Genomic DNA, 22,669 nt, shown 5'->3' with positions numbered 1-22,669 from the left:
CTTACAGGATATTTATATTGTTTTAAATTGTTAATTTGTTGAGCATTCCCTTTGGACTTGGGGGGGAACATCCGAAGTTCAGATTACCCATCTGGTTTCATCACTCTTCAGAACTTGGAGCTGGTCTCCTTCATCACTACTTTGCATTATCCATGTTTACAAACTGTGACGGATTGTATTGTGTATGCCCTGCCTAATTTTTTTTTTTTAAACAGAAGTAGTAATATATGGCAAAATAAGGCATCAAGTTCAAATTCCTAGGAAGAGGCTTCATACTTGGTAACTTTTTGTTAGTTTTGTTTCTTATGTCCAGGGACGGGAAAGGTGGGAAAAGTTAACTTGTGTGTGACTAATAATAATATTTATATTCAGAAAGGGCAATAAAAATCAATACCCTTTTTTTATTTGTTTTTGTCCTCAGGATCAAAATACTTGCTGAACAGTGGAGTCAGAGACCAATAAAAACAAACATAAACTACTTGAACAGCATTTGACTGGTTAGCCAGGTAATTCAGTTTTCCTTTGGATCCTTTGTAATTTTCTGACTTCACCTTCTAAAGATACTACACACTTTGTGATTTTATGATTTCATTTTAAGCTTGTTTTATATGTTATGTTGTCCTCTTTAATGATACTGTTAGTTGAATAAAGGGTCTTGGAATAAGTTAATATATATGTATATTCTATATACAAATATAAATTTGGAGGGAAGGAGTGTGTTACAGTTTAACATGAGATGCTGCCATCAGCCCTCTTCTTCTTATGTGTGAATATTTTAATGGCACTTAAAATCGGAATCAGCTCCACCCATTTTGACTATTTCACCTTGTGGAGGCTAGTTTCCACAGATTGCTTGTGCTGGTGTGTAACATTTCAACTGACTCCTCTCCTAACTTTTGTTATTGCATCAGGATAGGAAAAATGAGAATGAAAAAACTGTCTAATAGCCACGAAAGCACTTACGCCTTGCTTAGGTGATTCAATTTCTTTTTGTTAGTAACATTATTATTCTCTTGGTTGGCTGGGCTTGAAATCTGAGTTATCTTTGAATCCTACCCCCTTTGATATTTTTAGTAAAGAAGCCTTATCTGGTTTTCTATTTTCATGTCTCCTCTATTCGGTGAACTTTCTGTTACCAATCTTAGCTTCCTAGGCCAAGACCCCGTAATTTCATGCTTGTGTTTGAAATGTCCCTTTACTGCTTCTTATCTATACTGTTTCAACCCACTTGAAAATTTGCTTCAGTATATCTTCAGTATATCCCTTTAATCAAGTCTCTCTTCTGTTATGAGCTTTGTACGACTGTTCCTGGCTTACAGAAAAAAAATACAAACTCCTCTCGCTTACATTTGAAACAGTCCTTTATCTAATACTTTATCTAGGCCTCCAGTTTCAACTCGTGCTATTTCCCAATAAAATCCTTCAGTTAATTATGGGATACACCCATTATATTCTGAACATAGTAGAGAACTATCTCCATAGTATTTATCTTAAAAAACAAAACTTTATTTGGAAATTTCCAGTTTACAAAAGTTAAAAAATAGATAAAGAATTATCTAGATATCCTTAGTCAGATTCACTCTCTGGTTTTATTATTTGCATTTATGTGGGCTCTTACTCTTTCCTCTCTTTTTTGAATTATATGAGGGTTATGTTCCATAGAATGTGTTTCTTTCCTCTAATACTTCTGCTTTATGTCCTACGAATAGGGCATTCTCTCATACAACCATTGTACGGTTATCAGCTTCATAAATGGATGTTAATATAGACCTGTTGTCCATCTTCCAGTTTTGTCAGTTGACCTAATAAAGTCTCTCCCAGCAGTCTCCCTTGCTTCTTGTAATGGAAATGAGTCTAAGCTCAGGTACTACGTGTAGTTATTATTTTTCTTTAGCCTCCTTTTTCCTGGAATATTTCCCCAGCCTCTTCTTTGTCTGGTATGACATTGACATTTTTGAAGACTGCAACCGTTCCCCTCCCTTATTAGAATGTTCTTCATATTCTGTTTGAAACAGGGTTAGAATGAGGCTATTTGTTCTTGGCTGGGATACTGCATAGGTGATGTGATACCCCGAGAAAGATGTACAACTTCTGGAGGCACAGGATGTCTTCTGTCCCTCATTGGGATGTTAATTGTGATCATTTGGCCAATGTGTTGCCTGATTTCTCTGCTGTTAGAGTTTCTTCCCCTTCTTTAAGCAGTGATGGGGGAGACAATGCCAATACCATGATTCTCATCACAGTTTGCCCTAGATTTAGCATTCATTGATGATTCTTGTCTGATCTAATTTTTTACAGTCATGCTTCCAAAATGGTCATTTTCTCATTCCGTTTCCAGTGGAGCTCTTTCATCATGCTCCTGTGTCCTTGTGGGAAATAGTATTAGAGACCAAGATCCTTGGTAGGTGTCCTTGTTGCTCCTAGATTGTCTTCTCTTCTTGACCCCTTCAGTGGACACAGCTAGGAAATAAATGCATGTTTGTACATGTATATACATAAACATGCTTGTTCATGTACACACACACATAGCAACATGCATCTATGTAGTTTATAAATCATGTGTTGATGTCAGTATGTCCAGTTTCCCTCCACATCTGCAGGGTTTTTTCTTTGCACCTCTCACTTTATATTTTTATGTCCATTTTTATACCACGAGAGCCTTGGTTCCCAACATAGTACATTTACTCATTTGGTCTGTCCTATAATATATCTAAAATCATTTCAGATTTGCTTTGCCCATTTAATTACAGTAAACAAAGTGAGTGGGGAACTTGTATATAGTTTTGCCCAGGACTGAGAGGAAATCCTATATTCATTTTTTTGACTTACATATTTGTATTTAAAATTTTTTCATTTTTAAATTTTTATTGGAGGTTAGTAGTTGATTTACAGTGTTGTGTTAGTGGTTGATTTTCGGGTGTAAGATGCTATATTTTTAAAATACTTGAATTAGTCCTCCCTCATCCTACCTTCCCTTCCCTCCCCATTTTTGTTTCCCACCTTAGTTTCTGCATGATGTAGTTGTGATATTTGTTTGAAACGAAATGAGGTTTATTTATTTGTGTGCTTGAGTTTCAGTTTGTTTTAAAATGCTCCTCCTCATTCTGATTCTGGTTTTATGTTGATTATGTAGAATATGAATACGTTTTCAAAGGTCAAAATTACACAAAAGATACACATTCCCTCTGTATCTTTTCCACCCTCATTTTCCCCATTTCTCAGAGGAAGCCACCTTCAGTGTTTTCTAGAGTGTTTTCCTGTATTTTCTTTTTGTAATGACAAGCAGATATATGTATGGGTTTTTTTTTTTCTTCCCCAATTGCTCACCAGTAAAAGAGTCTACCTGCAGTGCAGGAGATTCAAGTTGAGTCACTGGGTTGGGAAGATCCCTTGGAGGAGGAAATAGCAACTCACTCTAGTGTTCTTGCCTGAAAAATCTCACGGATAGAGGAGCCTGGCAGGCTACAGTCCAAAGAGTGGCCATGGGTTGGACAGGACTGAGCAGCAGCAGCAGCAGCATCGTTTCATTATGTGCACACACCATAGGCTATTCCGTCAGTTTCCTCTGTGTGGGTAGTACCTAGGTTGTTTCCAGTATTTTGCAGTTAAAAATGTTGCTGCAATGAATAACCTTGTGAAAATATATTTTCATATTCTTGGGGGGATATACCTTCAGGATACATTCTTAGAAGTAAGATTACTAGGTTGGAGGGTAAATGTATATGTAGTTTTTGTTAGATGTTGTCTAATTACCCTCCATAAGCATTATGCCATATGGATTCACACCAGTCATGTGTGAGAGAGCCTATTTCCCCCTCTCATACTGTATACATTCTACTGAGTGGTTTTTAGCTGCATCCACATGATTAAGTGTATCAGTAGTTTATTTTTATTGCTGAGAAGTATTCCATTGGGCTTCCTGTTTTTGGCTTCTATGAATAAAGCTTCTAGGAATATTTAAGTGCAAGTTTTTGTTTAGATTTTTTTCCCTCTTGAGTAAATACCCAGGAGTATAATTGTCTTATGTTAAGTGTGTGCTTATCTTTATGAGAAATTGAAACTGTTTTCTAAAGTGGCTGTACCATTTTATATTCCACTTGCAGTTTATGAGAGTTCAAGTTCCACTTATATCTCTTTATGAAGCGTCTGTTCAAATTTTGTGGATTTCTTAAATTGGGTGGTTTGTTTTCTTATTGTATGACTTAAATTTTTCTGAGTACAGATTCTTTTCAGATATATTTTGAGAGTATTTTCTTCTGGTCTTTCTTTGGTCTCCCTTTTCATATTCTTGAATTTTTTTTTTTGAGAATATAGGCATTTTGAATAAAACAAATTTTTTTTTGCTTATGAGTAATCGTTTTTTAGTGTGTGAAGAGATCTCTGCCTATTAATGAGTTGATGAAGATTTTTCTCCTTTGTTGTAGAAGTTCTATAACTTTATCTTTAGGTCTGTGATCCATTTTGATTTAATATTTGCATGTTGTGTGAAGAAAGGATTGAGGATAAGTTTTTAAAAACATTGACATTCTGTTCCATGGCTATTTGTTGAAGACTCCTTTTTCCATTGTGTTGCATTTTAATTGTGTGTGGGGGTGTATGTGTGTACATGTGTGCTCAGTTGTGCACAACCCTTTGCTACTCCGTATGTGTGTGTGTGTGTATGTGCATTCTCAGTTGTGTCCTACTCTTTGCTACTTTCTGTGTGTGTGTACATGTGTGTCCTCAGTTGTGTCTGACTCTGCTACTTCATGGACTGAAACCGCCAGGCTCTTCTGTCCAAGGAATTTTCCAAGCAAGGATAATGAGTAGGTTGCCATTTTCTCCTGCAGCAGATCTTCTCGAACCGGGGATTGAACCTGTGTCTTCTGCATTGGCAGGCAGATTCTTTACCAGTGAGCCACCTGGGAAGCCATATATATATATATATATATATATATATATAGTCGGAATCTCGGAGAAAGCAATGGCACCCCACTCCAGTACTCTTGCCTGGAAAATCTCATGGATGGAGGAGCCTGGTAGGCTGCAGTCCATGGGGTCGCTAAGAGTCGGGCACAACTAGGCGACTTTACTTTCACTTTTCACTTACATGCATTGGAGAAGGAAATGGCAACCCACTCCAGTGTTCTTGCCTGGAGAATCCCAGGGACAGAGGAGCCTAGTGGGCTGCCGTCTGTGGGGTCACACAGAGTTGGACACGACTGAAGTGACTTAGCAGCATAGTCGGAATCTATTTCTGGTCTTTATTCTGTTCCATTGATTCATCAATCCTTATGCCCATCAATCCAGTGCAGCTTTATAGTAAGGCTTGAAAGAGGTGGTGTGAGTGTTTCAACTTTTTCTTCTTTGTCATGATTTCTCTGAAAGTGAAGTTGCTCAGCCGTGTCCAACTCTTTGCAGTCTCATGGACTGTAGCCTACCAGGCTTCTCCGTCCATGGAATTTTCCAGGCAAGGGTACTGGAGTGGGTTGCCATTTCCTTCTCCAGGGGATCTTCCAGACCCAGGGATTGAACCTTGTCTTCCACATTGCAGGCAGATGCTTTACCATCTGAGCCAGGATTTTGGTACAAATCTCAGGATATGTTTGTTAGTCCCTGCAGTCTTGTCAGTCTCTCTGAGAAACTGCCCTGCAATATCTATCCAGCTTGACCATTCTGAATTCTGGTTATTATCTTGTCCATTCTGCAAGATTGCTGGGCTCTGTGTGAGTTCTTCATCCCTCTGTTGTGATCTGGAAAAACTGCCTCCTAGAAGGAAGCCTGGCTGATGGTAGGGCTCATGTTACCATGTTGTTCCTTCTCCCCTCATGCCCAGTTGTTTTCTTAATCTCAGGGACCACAATTTCTCACTGTTTGTTCTCTGATATTTGAATATAGTTTGTTTAGTTTATGTTGGGATGAGTCTCATTATTCTCTCTTGACCTAAATTGGAAGCCCACAGTTGATTCTTGAGTTAATTTAAAAAAAAAAAAAAAAAAGGCTCTTCTCATGCTGTGCCAAAAGGAGCAAAAAGATATCTTTAACCATAGAAGCTTCTTTGATTGCTGTTTTATTTATTTATTTTTGGGGCTGTGCTGTGCAGCATGCAGGGTCTCAGCTCTCTGACCAGGGATTGAACCTGGGTCTCCGGCCATGGAAATGTGATGTCTTAACTATTGGACTGCCAGAGTATTTTATTGAACAGTTTCTGAGACCAGAGGATTAATTTCTCTGGAAGTTTTCCTAAGGAATATAGACTTGCATTTCTAAAGTCTCTTTTATTCTCGTATCTTGAGACTAGGCAACCAGTCTCAACAAACTCGACTAGATTTCATTTGCAGGACTTATAAATGTGAATGAATTGTCTCTCCTCCCAGTACATCAGATTTACTGAGTCTCTGGCCTACTTTTGAGGCTGGTCCCTATAAGCAAAGAATAGGTACCAGGCCTGTAGGTATTGACTTATAAAGTGAAGTCATTATTTGTTAATGATGGGCTTGTCATGCCTGGCTAAATGAGAATTATTCTCAATTATGACATTCAAGATGCAGACTTGATTATCCAATTATCCTGATAAATGGGTTGACAGATTTTTATTAAACCTATGCAATTAATAATATTGACATGAAAAGTAGAGAGACTCAGTTTTTATGTTTCTGTTTTTTCCCCTGCAATTTGAGGACATCGAATCAGGTGCCACATAGAATGCTTTTAGAGTACGTAAGTGTAATTTATTAAATTGAGGGCTAGATATAGAAGAGAAAGAAAAAGGGCTTCTTTATAGAACCCACTAGAAAACATAATACCAAACAATAATATTCTAAAACAAATAACCGCAGTTAAAACTTCACTAGTTTATTCAGTCCTGTGTAAATCTGTTTCGCTTAATCTTTTTTTTTTTTTTGCAGTCTGCTTTGAAGACATCATCCACTTAGGTGTATAAAGGGACCTAGAAATTTTGACTTAGTTTATCTTCCAGTACAGTTGTAAAATTGTGTAAGTTACCTTAGGTCAGTAGTCTGTCACCCAGAATTTATTTCATAAAGTATTTAGGTTTGTTATCTCTTCCATGAGAATCTTAGACTTCAAGGCAAACAGCAGAGGAAAGCCAAGCCACCATTTGGCAGGAAGACATTTTGGATGTCCTTCATTCATTGTTATGGACAGGAGTTTTCATCTGATGTTCTTAATCGTTGGCCTGAAGGAGTACTTTTAGTCCCTAAAGTATTTGAGACTAATTGTCACAGATTTTACTTAGGTGAAAATGTTTATTTCACATTCATTTTTGAAGGATTCCCTGTATATAAAATTTTGTGTCAGTTGCTTCAGCACTCTAAAGATCTTGTTGTCTGATTGCTTCTAAGAAGGTAATTTTTATCTTTGTTCCTCTGTATATATGGTCTTAAGGTCTTTTTTTCTTGTGACTGCTTTGAAAATTTTCTCTTGAAAAGCAAGATGTTTGAATTTAAATAGTTGGACTATAATGTACTTAGGTTTGGTTTTCTTTGTATTTTTTCTTGGGATTAACTGAACTTCAGTGTGCAGACTGGTGTTTTCATCAAGTTTGGGGAAGTTTTGGCCATTATTTCGTGAGGTTTTTTGTTTTTGCTTCAGTCTCACTTATGGGGCTCTAGTTGACATATTTGATAGACCATTTGCTATTTCTCACTTGTCCTTTCCATTTGTCTTCAAGTTGTTTTCCTTCCATTCTTCAGATGGGTAGTTTTGATAACCCTTTAAGTTCAATTACTTTATTTCTTCTCCAGTCTGAGTGATATTCAGTAAGAAAATATTTTTCTGTTTCAACCTTGTTCTTACAACCCAGCGTTGTAAAGGGCTTAAGCCAATGGGTTTATCAAAGTTGTATAACTAGTTTGTGATGTAACTGAAGTTAGAACTTACATCTTGATTCTTTGCAAACTTTCGACCTTTTCTTTGTATAATTTGTGAACTTTATATTGTAGTAAGTTGCAGTCTTTTTAAATATTCATGCTGAGGAGGTAGAGGATACTGCTTAAACATTAATACAGTTGCAGAAATTAAAGGTAAGTTCTTATTTGTGGTTTAAAAATGATTTTTAATAGAAAAATGTAAGTATCACTGAAGTCAGTAATACCTTAGAAACTTACAGATGACATTACTCCAGCATTGAAAGTAAGCCTGTGGTTATTCAACAGAAAAATTCAACTTTAACTATAGAAATTCTAACATCATGACTTTCTGGAGTTTAGGCTGTGATATTATTCATGGTCTTGGAAATTAACTTTTTGAATACAACCTCAGTTAATGGATATATTTCGTGTAGATTTCTGAAACTGATTTTTATGTCATCTTTGTTAAAATTAAAACACTGTATAGTTGGATAGAGGAATGAAAATATTGCCAAGGCCAGGATAATTATCACATGCTTTCATATCATATTTTATTAATAATATTGTAGTTTCTAAAGTTCCAGCAGAAGTCCTGAGAATCTTGATATTTAGAAAAAGTATTGCATATGAATGATGTTCTAAGTTGTGAGAACTGTATTTGTCTCTGTCCTTCAGTTTAGTTTGATATTGAATTACTGGAGTTTAAAGATAACAGTTTTAATTATAAACTGTGTTTTTTATGTCTTATAGTTAAAATGAATTAAACTCAAGGAAATCTGTAAAGCAACTATTATTTAAAAACCAAACAGTTTAAGTGAACTGCTTCTCCCCTACTCAGTGTAAATGAATGATGGTTAGATTAGGAGATGAAACTATCAGTAAGATGAAGATATTTAAAATTGTTTTTTAAAGTGATGTGCATAGGGGTGGGTCGAGAATCTATGGTACTTGGTGATGACCAACCTGGTAAAGGCCATACTTCTTCACTATTTTCTTTTTATAAAGAATGGTAGGAACTTCTAGTGAATGTGGCTGGAAAACAGTAACTTCTTATTCAGGATTTCAGATGGGCCAGTTCTATTGAAAATCTGTTGTTGAAACAGCTGTAAATGGTGTAGTTAAACTCAGAGATTCCATGAAAAAAGGACTAGAGTATTTGATGTCATAAGTTTTAAGGTTTTGGGGGATTTTTAAGGGGATGAGTGGAAATATTTAAGGGCTTGGGCTCTGACATTGGCAAGACCTGGGTTTAATTTCTAGCTCCATCACTTACTAAATATTTGACCTTGAGTGGGTTATTACTTCCCTGTTTTCTTATTAAAAGGAATAAAGTTGAATTCTATACTTTCATCTGTTCTCTGTATCAGAGGACGACTGCAGTGGGGATTGAGTAGTAGATGAAATATACTCAACACAGGATCTAGCTCAAATGTTAGATTAAGTATTTGTCCACATGGTTTTTAAAATTTAACATTAAAATTATGCAGTATTTTATATGAGCAAGAGTATATATTATTTGTGAGTTATAAAGTATACTTTGATGAACACCTGTGAACCTACTACTTGAATTTAAGAGCCGGAAGGTTGTTAGGTGTGCCCGTTCCCTCTGTGTTTCTCCCTGAACTCATTCTGCCTGGATCCCAGAAGTAAGAGTTTCCTTTAGTTGCAGTTGCTTTCAAAAAAGTTTGAAAAGCCACACATATATGTGTTCCTGAACAATGTTCAGTTTTGTCTTTTAGCTTTACAAAAATATAAGGAATGTAGTGTACTTGTTTTTTTAACTTTTGTTTGCTTTTAAGATTCTACCATGTTATATATAATTTATTTATTTTTTCTGCTACTATATGGTAGTCTTTCATATGGCTTTATTAGAATTTTTTACATTTGGGATTGAACATTAGTTTTCTCTAGTTCTTGATGTATGAATGATATTTCAGTGAACATTTTAATACATGTCACTTGTTGCAGAGAGACTTGTTATTACTCTAAAGTTTTAAAAGATAAACTTGATTTTTAACTGCTGATGTAATAAATTTACTTTTAATGGGGAATTTCTTTAGAAAAAAGTAAATTTTCTTATCGAACTAGCCCTGTTTCATTAGCTACTTCATTTCATACACGTCATTTATCACTTATCATAGGATTGGCAGTATGTACTGCAAGGTTTTAAACAACTTCATTAAAGTATAATTTGCAAACAATAAAATTCACCAACCTTCCATTTACAGTTTGAGTTTTGGCCAGTGTAACCATTGTCTCAATTACGACGGAAGACACTCCTGCCTCCCCCTGAAGTTCCTTTGTGCCCCTCTGCAGTCTGTCCTCTCTCCTGGTAACTGGTGGCCACTGGGCTGCTTTAAGTCACTACAGTTTTCCTTTTCTTGAATTTCATATAAATGGCAATCCCCTTATGTGTGTATTATTTTGTAATTGTTCCACGTTTCCTGAATATTCTCTTTTCCTCTTTGTATTTTCATTTTGGAAGAGAGAGAAAAAGAGTGAGGGAGAGAAAGAAAAAGTATGTGTGTGTATTCAGCCTCACTGGTTGCACTCCTCTCACCAAGCAGCTCTGTCCATGGACAGCATTCTTTATTTCTGTTAGTGATTTTGATTTTAATACTCTGATTTGCTTTTTAGAGTGTCCGTCTCGATCCTTACGTCCCATCTGTTCCTGCATGTTGTCCACTTTTACCTTTCGAGCCCTTAGCATATTCATCATACTTAAGATTGCACAAGTGGTTCCACTGAAAAATTGTTAAAGACCCTGCCTCTTTCCTGTTTACTAGCAGTCTTCAGAGGATTCTTATGTAGGTGGCCACATTAGAAACTTAATGTTCACAGTCACAGTGTTCATGTTAGCCGAAAAGTGGAAACAACCTCATGTCCATCACCTGAGGACTGGATGAATACATATCTGTAAAATGAAGCACTGTTAGATGCCACAACACAGATAGACCTGCAGGCTAAGCCAGTCACAGAGGACTAGGTACTGTATGATCCCACTTGTATGAACTGTCCAGAATAGGTAAATCCATAGAGACAGAAAATAGGTTAGTGGTTGCCTAGGGTGAGGGGGTCAGAGAAGTTGTGTGGGTGGTGGGTATGGAAGCATTAGGGGAGTGACAGCTGAGGGGTTTCTTTCTGCAGTAATAAAATGTTCTGAAATTGACAGTGGTGACAGTTGTGCAGCTCTGTGCTTTAAGCCATGGAATTGTGTATTTTAAGCGTGTGGTATATGAATTTTATCTTTGTAAAATTCTTGCTGTTGATATTTTTTATTTTTAATTGGAGGATATTTGCTTAACAGTGGTTTATCATATCTTAATGAATCGTATCTTAATGAAGCTGTTAGAGAATATAGCTGATGTATTCAGGAATACTAAGAGTTCTGTGATGCCATAAAGGAATTTTATGGGGAAATATGGGTACTTTCCTAATGGCACTGACTTCAGAAAGTGTGCTGTGTATCTCAAACTTTTCTGAGATTCAAAAATAACATGTTAATTAAACTCACCTCAATTTTTAAAAAACCTTGGTCTTTGTTAGAGTAGTTGGCCTGAAATTATAGGGTTAATGTTAATTCCAGCCCCATATCTTCATTTGTCAGGAAAGTTTATGTCAAAAGACTTTATTCAAAAAAGAATTCAAAATCATACCCAAATCCATCTGCACTTTTCTATATGTCCGTTAAATGCTTGTAAGTTACTTATGGATATTTTGCCGTTATACATCCAGAAATCAGTTTTTTGCACTCAAGCTTATAAGTCCAATTAGAAGATACTAAGAAAGCCATAATTTGGTGGATCTGCTCTCTTGGGCTGATGAAGTGCTGTAGTTTTAAGTGGAAAAGTGAAAGTTATTTTACTTGAGATAATTTGACCACACTAGGTCCCTCACTCCTTTTTTATTTTTTTAGGTTTTAAGCTTTTAAGAGACTCTTTCTGTGCAGTGATGACTGATGACGAATGATGCATTTAAAATGCGGACGTCACTAGTTTTATGATACATAGGAGAATATCGATGTGTTTATAATTTTGAAAGCTTAGTTTGAATTTAATGTTGGTGAAAGAGCAATTTACTTTTCAAAGATAGTATTTTTTTTTTTTTTAGCATAGGTCACATACTATACAGAAAAACTTTAAAAAGAAAATTCCTATTAATAGTTTTGTTCTATTATTAAAGTGAAAAACTGCTTAAACTGGTTCGCTTTTAAGGATGAAGCTTTCTGAATATGTAGAGAAAACTCTTAAGGCTATAATATCCATCTTTGGCACAAATAACAAACTATCTAAATTGCTCTACTAGTGTAATCGATATTTTTCTGCTCTTGGTAAAAGTGAATGGAGGTAAGGTTGTAGTAATTGTTCACAGTCAGGGTTTGTTAAAGGGACAGTTTTATTAGAGTTGGAAAATATAGACATAAAGTCATCAGATTGGTAATATAGATCTTGTAGTACTTAATTTTGTAGCTTAATTAAGAATATAATTGGCCTAAATATCAGCTCAGTGATCCAGAAATACAAGTAATCCAGTTTATATCAGTTATCAGTGGTCCTGTCTCTCATGTGCCAAGCTCTTAAAGTAGTTACTTTTTTATTACTCTGTTTTCAAAAGAATATGTTTGGAATCTGTAATTTTTAACATGTAAAGCCTGCATTATTTTGAAGTTGATATTGAAAACCTATAAACTTCTGACCTTGAGTAGAATTTTCTGTGTATAACCATTACATACAGCTGGTGGATTCAAAATTGCCTTTTCTGGTACTCTGCTTTGTGAAAAATAGTATGTATTGGATATGAGTGTATGACAGCTGACATTTATCAAGGATAACAGGAGCTCATTTTCACATTTTAAAAACTTTGAAAGCTTTGCATGTGTACACATGCTCAGCATATGTTCCTAAGATTTAAATATATTTTCCATCATGTATCAATCTTTAATGAACTTCACATATTAAGCTCATGCTATGTGAGTCCACAGTCAACCTAAAGATCAGAAGTATAGGGCATTTAATTCACCTCCATAAAATTTTGTCTTTCATAGTTGAAAAATCATTCCAAGTAAAAATGAACCTAATGTTTTCCAGGTAGCACTCCTGTTACATAATGTGTGGTTTGTCATTACTTTCATTGCCCTACTATAAAATTTGCCCCTCATGTAGAAACGGCCCTATAGAATCTTTATTTTTGCTACATCGACTGCAAGCATATTGTTCTTGGTTTAAAAAGATTTTTATAGAGCTAGTTGTTTCATTGGAGGGTGACCATAAATAGAATTGGAATTGGATGATTCTTAATCTTGTTCTTAGCCTTTTAAAGTTTTCTTTAAAATGAGATTGTGATAATAATTTTAAAAGAACTTTACAACTCCAGAGTTCATAATGTGTTGGCAAGCTTGTTAATTAAAATAACACCTTTATGGTTGATGCAGGTTTCAGATACTGCAACCCTTGGATATGTTGACATGCAGATCACATTGACTTGCTGCAAGGTAACAGGAGACATGCTTTGACTTCAGAAGATAAATTGGCCATGCACAGCTATAATCCTACTGTCTTTTCATTTCTAGACTTGATTTAGTAGTATGAGGTCTTTGATTTCTAAGCCCTGGGAAATAAGTTGAAATAAAATTTTTGTGTATATTAGAGTTTATATTTTGGCTTTTGATAAGCCTGTTATGTGGTGTAAAGGTACCATGTAAATTGTAGGCATTTTATTACTAAAGTAACTCCCAATTCCATTTGAAATATAAGAAGCCTGAGTTTTGTCCTTTTCTTTTTTTCTTTCAGCAGTTGAAAAGGAAGCCATTTTATTAAGAATGATGAGTAATGAATGGGATTTTAAATTTAGGCTAGTTAAATTGCCAGTGTCTTTATATTTTTTAAAAATTGCAGTGAAATTAATTATGAATTTTAACATGATTTTTCAAAGAAGAAATTGTCCTTAAATTGCAACCCAAGTGTCCTTTCTAATAAAAGATACTGTTTCAACAAACTATTTTGACAGGGAAATGTATAGTATCAGAGAAGTTTAAGGAAAATATTTGAGTTGTTTACATAAGAGCAGTTTAAGACCACTACCAAAACTATATTTTTAGCATCTTTGAGAATTTAGTGCTTCTCAAATGACATCTCTAATATTCTGTTAGGTCCCAAGGTTTAGATTTGTTTAAGTCTATTTTGCTAATATTGGAGTTGGAAAACACACAAATACATTGTTTCCTGAATTTATTTGAGTTGTAGAGGTAGTTATTTTATAATTATTCTCTCTTTAAAATAATTTTGATTCTGTCTGTAAATCATAAGATTCTTGTGGGAGCCATCTTTCAGGCCTACCATTTGCCCACCACTGAGCTTTTTTTTTTTTTTTTTTAATGTGTGATTTTTTTTTTTTTTTTAAACTTCTTTCAGCAACCTTGTAAAGGTGAATATCCACTCTCAAGAAAAGAACATTAAGATGCAGAGATTTAAATTTGGCAAATACCGTATTGGGGCTTGGATCAAATCTGTGTTCTTTCCCTTTTTTACTTCACTGTGCTGCCTTCTGGTTGGATTCATCAGTCCCCGCACCCTGCCCCAATTCAGTGATTATGTGTGTGGTGTCTGGTCTAAGAATTAATCCTAGTCTATTGAGTTTTGTTTAAAATGTGGGCTTAAGCATCCCATGCTAACCACATCTATTCAGAGTTCCGATATTTGGTGCTCAGATAATGGGCAGTACCATCTTTTTTATACTTAATAATGTATGAAGTTTTATATTTTTTCTTTTTAGAACATTGTTGCTCTATATGTATTATATTTTCATGGCTGTTGATTGTCTTATTAAGGATTGTAATCATTTATTTTAAACTTATTTGAAGATTTTATTGGGTGGTTAATTCATCTTTTGGAATCAGTGCAATTTCTTGGCCATCTTTCTTAGTTCAATTTTTAAATCCACTTGGTAAGTTTAGTTTATAATTTGTATCTTGAGTGGGAAGTTTCTCTTTTGTGATGCACTTTGTGTGTCCCCCTTTCCCTGTCTCTAGCACTCATAGCTTATTTGTGTTGCATTCAGAAATCATTCGGAGAAGGCAATGGCACCTCACTCCAGTACTCTTGCCTGGAAAATCCCATGGGCGGAGGAGCCTGGTGGGCTGCAGTCCATGGGGTCGCTGAGGGTCGGACATGACTGAGCAACTTCAGTTTTACTTTTCACTTTCATGCATTGGAGAAGGCAATGGCAACCCACTCCAGTGTTCTTGCCTGGAGAATCCCAGGGACGGGGGAGCCTGGTGGGCTGCCGTCTATGGGGTCGCACAGAGTCGGACACGACTGAAGCGACTTAGCAGCAGCAGCATAGTAATATATTTTCCATTTTCATCCTGTTCATGCACTGATGGTACAAAAGCAGTGATGCATAAAACTGCTGGTGTCGTAGCATGAATCAAGGCAGTGGCACTACCAGACTACTGGTAGTCAATTACATTTTTCACTCCTCTGTGCTCAGACTTAAAGGAAAAGAAACAAAGAAAAACCTCACATAAACTCCACTTCTTTATCACTTGGGATTGTCTTTGATGAAGGAACAAAATTTGCTCATTTCATTAAATCTTGACAGTTGAGTACTGTATTTTTAACATTCTTTTAGTGAGAATGGAAAATACGCAAAAAACACTTCTGCCTACCAAAGTAGGATGGTTGTCTTGGGGAAGAACACTTGTGTGATTGGCTTTTATACTGAACAGGCCACTTTTTTTCATGAAATATAATTTTTACTTGAAAGAATGACTAAAACTATGGCTTTAGAATTTGGGGATTTGGCAGACAGTTTCTTAAAGCTGAGCAAGGTGAATCTATAACTTTAAAGAAAGCATCTGAGAGTATTTGTTGACAGTGATAAAGCTGGAGTTTTCAAGTAGAAATTAAGTTAATTTTGAATCTGTCACCATGACTGTGACAGCTTCTCAGTACTCAAAGACTTTATGAATGAGATGGGTGGTGATATTAATGTGGTGGAGTTTTTGATTTTGTATAATGTATCAGTATTTGAAAATCTGCTTATTCAGCGAACCAGTATTATCCAAATGATAATATTTGATGTTGCAGAATTATGCATGGGTAAAAGTTTGTTCAGAGTGTAAGTTAGTATTTTAATGTAACAGTATGAAAGTTCATTGATAGGGTTTCAGATTGCACTTTGCAACTGACCTTTAAGAAAGTACCACTTTCTTAATGCCAGGGAGTGCTGGCAACACCAGAAGCTAGGCGAGGGTGGAGCAGGTCTCCCTTGGAGCCTCCAGGAAGAGTGTGGCCCAGTCATGCCATGTCCTTTTTGGACACTGAGCCTGGAGAACTTCAAGAGACTATCCTGTTGTTTGTGGTAATTCATTACAGTAGTCACAGGACACTTAATACAGTAAGCAAATCTGAGTAAGATGTATTCAGGGTATGCCTCATGTTATTTTGTTTTGTTTTTTGCAATATTTTGTAAGTTTGGAAGAATTTTTAAATGAAAACTGAAAGTACCACTTGCCATTTTAGCATAATATCAAGGAAAATTATTTATAATGAATTATAAAAGGCTGTTGAAATAGTCCTTCCTTTTACAAGTACGTGTATCTGTGTGACTGGATTTTCTTCATGTATTTTGATCAGTATGACGTATTGCAACAGGTTGAATGGTGTAGTAGATAAGAGGGTTCAGCTGTCTCCTGTTGTCAGACATTAAGGTTTGTAAAACCGTGAAACAGTGCCACCTCTCATGCGATTGTTTTGTTTCATGTTATTTTTCATAAATTGTATACAGTAATGTATGATGGGCTTGTTTTTAAATGTAGTAATATTTCAAGTGTTTCTCAGTATTAATTTCTAATGTAGTAAATATTGACGGAGAAGGCAATGGCACCCCACTCCAGTACTCTTGCTTAGAAAATCCCATGGACGGAGGAGCCTGGTAGGCTGCAATCCATGGGGTCGCTAAGAGTCAGACGCGACTGAGTGACTTCACTTTCACTTTTCACTTTCACTTTTCACTTTCATGCATTGGAGAAGGAAATGGCAACCCACTCCAGTGTTCTTGCCTGGAGAATCCCAGGGATGGCTGAGCCTGGCGGGCTGCCGTCTATGGGGTCGCACAGAGTCAGACACGACTGAAGCGACTTAGCAGCAGCAGCAGTAAATATTGATAGACAATAACCTACATAACCAAAGCTTTTTAGAGTTCAAGGAATCCTGATATTAAAAAGGTGGAGAACTGCTAGCCTAGTGCATTTGGTTAGAACTGTACCAGCTTTTGACTTAAACCTTGCACCTCGTATCTTTGAGTAGCTGTGTGACATGGTGTGCTATGTCTGGTACTCAGTTGTTCCTGCTTTTCAGTTACATGGAAGTCTTACTTGCTCAGTTGTGTTTGACTCTTTGCGACCCCATGGACTGTAGCCCGCCAGGGTCCTTGAGTCCATGGAATTCTCCAGGCTAAAATACTGGAGTGGGTTGCCATTGTTTTCTTCAGGGGATCTTCCCAACCCAGGGATCAAACCCAGGTCTCCTGTATTGCAGACAGATTCTTTACCACCTGAGCCACTGAGGAAGCCCTTTAAATTAAATATCAGCCATTAATTTTCAGTGGAGATGTTTTATAGCACAAAATACAATTTGTGATTCTACATGTACTAGTTTGTTGATTTCCTGGCACTGGGTCATCAGCTTGTTGGAGGCCAAAACAAAACAAACAAACAAACAAAAAGCCCCAAAACAATAACAACAAAAAACTTGTCTATTTTGATCAACAGTTCATCCCAAGCATATTGATGTAGGAAATGCAGTTTCCTTTGTGTGGCTAACACTCAGGCTCTTTAAGATCCCCTGGAGAAAGGAACGGCTAGCCACTCCAGTATTCTTGCCTGGGGAGTTACAGGGACTGAGGAGCCTGGCGGGCTGCAGCCCATGGGGTCCCAAAGGATTGAACTGACTGAGTAACACTTTCACTTTCACACGTAAAAAAAAAGACAAAAACAAGAAAAACTTGCCCTCCTCCCCAGTTTTATTGAGAAAATTGTTGACATATGTCACTGAGTAAGTTTAAGGGGTTCAGTAGGGTGGTGTGATTTACACATATTGTGGCATGCTTGCCACCATAGGTTCAGCTACATCCATCATCTCACATAGATAAGATGAAGGAAGGAAGGAAAAAATTTTTTTCCTTGTGATGAGAACTTTTTAGGATTTACTTGTAACAACTTCTCTCTGTTTCATACAGCAGTGTTAGCGTAGTCCTCAGCTGTATATTACGTCCCTGTTACTTTGTGACCACTCTCAGGATGCTTGCTGAAGTGGGTTTTGCTTTTACCAGTTTAGTTGTATGAATGGTTTTACAAGGGTTCATAATTAAAATTTTGCCTCAAATGTTCTCTCACGATAATGAGATGAGCCCCCCTTCATTTATTCCACACGCATAGGCAGGTTTGTGAAGTACACAGAAAGGCTCTTTAAGTCATGTGTCATAGAACTGACCTTTGAGTAGGGAAAAAAAAGACAACCCACACTATGTTTCATGCGAGATTATTTGGGTGATGATCTTTTCATCCTGTTCCTCAGTAGTTCGTAGTCTCGCTTGCTGCAGATTTCTTCCCTTGAACAATCATGACCTAGAGGTACAGCTTTTTAGCTCCACATAGTATAGTAGGTATATTTTGGAGGAGAATAGAAGGCAGTTGAAGTCTGGTTTGGACTTTGGCTTTTTTCAGCCATGCTACCACTACACCACCCTCCAACAGGTAAATGATGTTAGGAGTGCATTCTTACTTTCTTTTTGGACTTTGGTATATATGCTGTCATTCACTGTTTGTATTACTGTCATCCTGAAATCAGTAGTGACTTTTGGAGATTTATTTGAAGAGAGAACTTCTGTCATCAGACATATAACTTCTAGGTATATGGAAACATTATTTTTTTAAAAAAAGAATCCTTTTGAATTTAAGGTTATTTAGTCTAGGAGTGGAATTATGAATCACTGAAGAGTAACTTTGCTGTGAAGTCAGAAAAAGAAAAAAGGCAATGGAAACAGCAAGGACTGAGCACAGACTAACTGTAGTCTACATGATGGCCCATTCAGGAAGTCTTATGAGTCAGACTTGCCATGTCGTGTTGCTCAGGTAAGGGACCATCTGCCCCAACATCTTTTCTTTTAGAGAAGGAAATCTGGCTAGGATGTTTTTCCTGTGATACCTTATTTTCTCTTTTTCTACCTTCAGTACGTGTTTTTGGAAAATTAATTCAAAGTGCTTCGTCATCTTATATTTCCCTATTGTTGATTTTTGAGATGTTAGTCTTATAGGGAAACTCAATGTAGCTTCTATATATTCTTGATATTGGTGGACAGAGCTAACTTTAGGACTGCAGGGGAAGTGTCTTGGTACTTCAAGCTTTTTTATTCTGCAGGCACTCCCATTTTATCAATATCTGCCTTGCAGTTGACCTATGGTCATCGTTCCCGGTACCATTCATTCATTACTTGACTAGTGCTGCTTCTACAGCAGCTTTGCTGCTCTCAGTCGTTTGATTGCCAGGTGACTGATGGCATCATTTGTTTAGTTTTAACATTTCTTAAAAAAAAATTTTTTTAATTATTTTTGACTGCGCTGTGTCTTTTCCTGCTTTGCGGGATTTTCTCTAGTTGCCATGAGCAGGGGCTGCTCGTCATTGCGTTGGGCGGGCTTCTCACTCATGGCTTCTCTTGTTACTGAGCTCAGGCTCTAGGGCACGCAGACTTCAGTAGCTGCAGCCTGTGGGCTCCGTAGCTGTGGCTCCCAGGCACTGGATCACAGAGGCTCAATACTTGTGGCTCGCGGGGTTAGTTGCTCCGCGGCTTGTGGGATCTTCCTGGATCAGGGATCAAACCCGTGTCTCCTGCATTGGCAGATGGGTTCTTTGCCACTGAGCCACCATGGAAGCCCTTAGTTTTAACATTTCTTAAAATGTCTTTTCTTCTGCTAGACAGATAGCCTGAAATAGGAGAGAATGAGACACATGCTGTGATCATCTCTCGTTTATATCTTTATTGCTTATTAATTAAATTTATATCAGATTTTATTTCTGCTCTGTGCACACACCCCTCTAACCCCCCACTGCTTATCTTAATCCAGAGCTTTACCAGTTGGCTGAAGGAGATTGAACACTTTCTTCTTCCTTCCTTGCTTCCTTTCTTTTCTGCTTGTATTTTCATTATGTGCCAGGGGACAGCCGTAGGTATAAAGAATACTTTTGATGTAGAGCTGTTTACGTCTTTCAAAGAAAAAATAAAACCACAAATCCAGAAATACAAAGAGGCCTTAAAAAAGAACCAGCACTCTTTCCTTACCTGGTACCTTTGAAGGTACTTGGATAACCTCTTCAGAATCTTCTGAAAGGTGCCTGTTTACTCTTTAATTACACTTATTTATCTTAAGGACATAGACATCTATGACAGTAGTTTTATTCTATCTTTATGGTTTTATGTTAGCTACTAACTGCCATTCACCACACTATTTCAATGGGAAAATATTCTGAATTCCAGTCAGTTATCTGTACACTGAAGATAGCCTGAATAGTTCTGGCTAATTTATTTGTCTGAAGCTTTTTAATTTGTTGTTGTATGGGATATTTGTAACGATTTGTTTTCAAATGAGAACAAATTTGATGTTGCTGGAAGTCCATCTTTGTTCTTGGTATGGTGTACCTTGGAGGGTTCACCATTTCACCCTGTTCCAGTTGCTTGCTTTGTATTGCTTTTCATTCTCACGATAAACATAAGAATATGGAAGATGTGATTATTCCCAGTTTTTACAGGCGATCAGCTTTTTATAGGTGACAAAAGTCGATTCCAACAAAGCCCTGCTGTCTTTTTATTGTATCACAGTACGTCAGCTGAAGAATTCAAACCCTTGAGTTTTATTTTGATAGATATCTTGAAGCCACCATATTTTTTTTGGAATGGAAATATCTAAGTGAAAAATGACATGTCGGAAAAAAGCAAAACTGTTTTGCAAGGTGTTCAGCCCCATCCCCCTGGTCTTCTCTGTATTTTAGGAGTATTGTGGTTGGTCAGAAGTATAGCTGATGGGAAGGGAAGAAAGAGGAGAACTGAAGTTGGAAAGAGGAACACAGGGAATGGTGGTATTAGGAGTGGAAAGAGAGAGGGAGTTTGTGATAAGATAGTTAGAGCTGATAGTGTAGAAAGTAGAGACAAATGTGGATAAGATATAGTATTGAAAATGTAATAAATTGAAAAATGCATTAGAATAAAGGGGATGGCTTTAAAATTTATTTATTTACTTTTGGCTGTGTTGGGTCTTTGTTGCTGGCAGGCTTTCTCTCGTTGCAGGGAGTGGGGGCTGCCCTTTGTTGGTTCTTGGGCTTCTCCCTGCCGTGGCTTCTCTTACTGTGGAGCCCAGGCTCTCGGCGGGGGCTTCAGTGATGGGGGCTTCAGTAACTGCAGCTCGTGGGCTCTAGAGCACAGACTCAGCAGTTGTGCAGCATGTGGAATCTTCCCAGACCAGGGGTTCAGCCCGTGCCCCCTGCATTGGCAGGTGGGTTCTTATCCATGGTGCCACCAGGGAAGTCCCAGGATAGCCTTTTCTAATTGGATAATTGGGAATGGTTTCACCAAAGGTGACAGTCATTTGATCCTGAAGGATGACTAAAAGTGTTTCAGTATTGTAGGTAAGAGAGGGATAGAGGGGACATCTAAAAAGAAATACGTGACTTAAGGGTTAAATACAAATAGTAGCTGTTTTCATGAATATCTTTTGTCAGAATCTTTTTCTTTTTAGGCCACTTGGGTGGTGGAAGTGGTGGTGAGGAAGAAGTACAACTAAATAGTATGTTGTTTAGGAATGGAATAATTTATTATTATTAATAATAAATAATATAATAATAATGAATCAGGTTTATGAAGTTCAGGCTTATGTCTCATTCCTGTGAATGAGAGTGATTCAGCATGTTAAATTGTCGGAGTCACTCTAACCTTTAAAGCAACTAAAGAATTACCCAGCTAGTTAGTATGCTGTCAGGCGAGGATAATTTGATTTCAATGGAATTGGCTTGCTTAACTCCCTCTGCACAGTGTATATTCGTGAACTTCATCTCTGTTGCTCGTGTAGAGGTTGAGAAGTCTCTTGGCAACAAGCTTCCAGTTGCATCTAGCACCTGCCTTGGCTAATTGGTATGCCCAGTTCTGGCACTAGAACCTCTGGGGAGTTTGTGTTTGAGTTCAGCTTCATCAGGCTTAAACCAGAGCATCAATGTAAAGGGGCTTCGGGGTCAGCTGTTGATTGAGAAGGAAACGGCAAGCAGTACACCGAGAGAAGAGAGAATGAAACCTTGTGGATGAAATAGCTGTTACTTCATGTTTGGATGTTTCTCACCTCAACTTAAATATTAAAAGTAGGATATTTTATTGCTCTCTGCTAGCCCCTTTCCAAATCTGCAGGCATTAATAACTAAAGATAGAGGAAAAGAATTGACCAGGACCTGAGATTTATACTGTTTTGTGGCAGATGTCCACACCAAGGTAGTTTGTTTTTGATACAGTTTATATGCTTTTCCCTTGTTTTTAAAAAACTGTAGGGTAGTAGGTTTCCTATCAGTTGTGCCTTCATTTTAACACTTACCAAATTATGTTGTTATAATTGTATGTTTTCCTCTGCTGCTTGCCTGAGAGTTCTAATAGTGGGGGGTGTCATTTATCTCTTATTTCCTGGCCCCAAAATGGTCTGGGCATGCAAATGTTTGAACAGAAATGGAATTAGATTTAAAAAATGGATTGCATTAGGTGATTTATAGTGCATCCTGCTAAACATA

The 22,669-nt window shown here is 37.0% G+C and overlaps 1 protein-coding gene across 1 annotated transcript in view; it reads left to right on the top strand.

Moving 5' to 3' along the window:
- The window catches only part of NCOA3 (nuclear receptor coactivator 3), a 123,158-nt gene that overhangs the window by 59,737 nt on the left and 40,752 nt on the right, over positions 1 to 22,669 (top strand). Inside the window, 1 exon segment of the mRNA XM_070381082.1 lies at positions 422 to 506. The gene's annotated coding sequence lies outside the window, so the exon portion shown is untranslated.

This window comes from Bos mutus, chromosome 13, assembly GCF_027580195.1.
Source record: "Bos mutus isolate GX-2022 chromosome 13, NWIPB_WYAK_1.1, whole genome shotgun sequence".
NCBI lineage: Eukaryota > Metazoa > Chordata > Mammalia > Artiodactyla > Bovidae > Bos > Bos mutus.
Note: the sequence above shows the minus strand (reverse complement) of the source record. Positions and strands in the feature narration are given on the sequence as shown.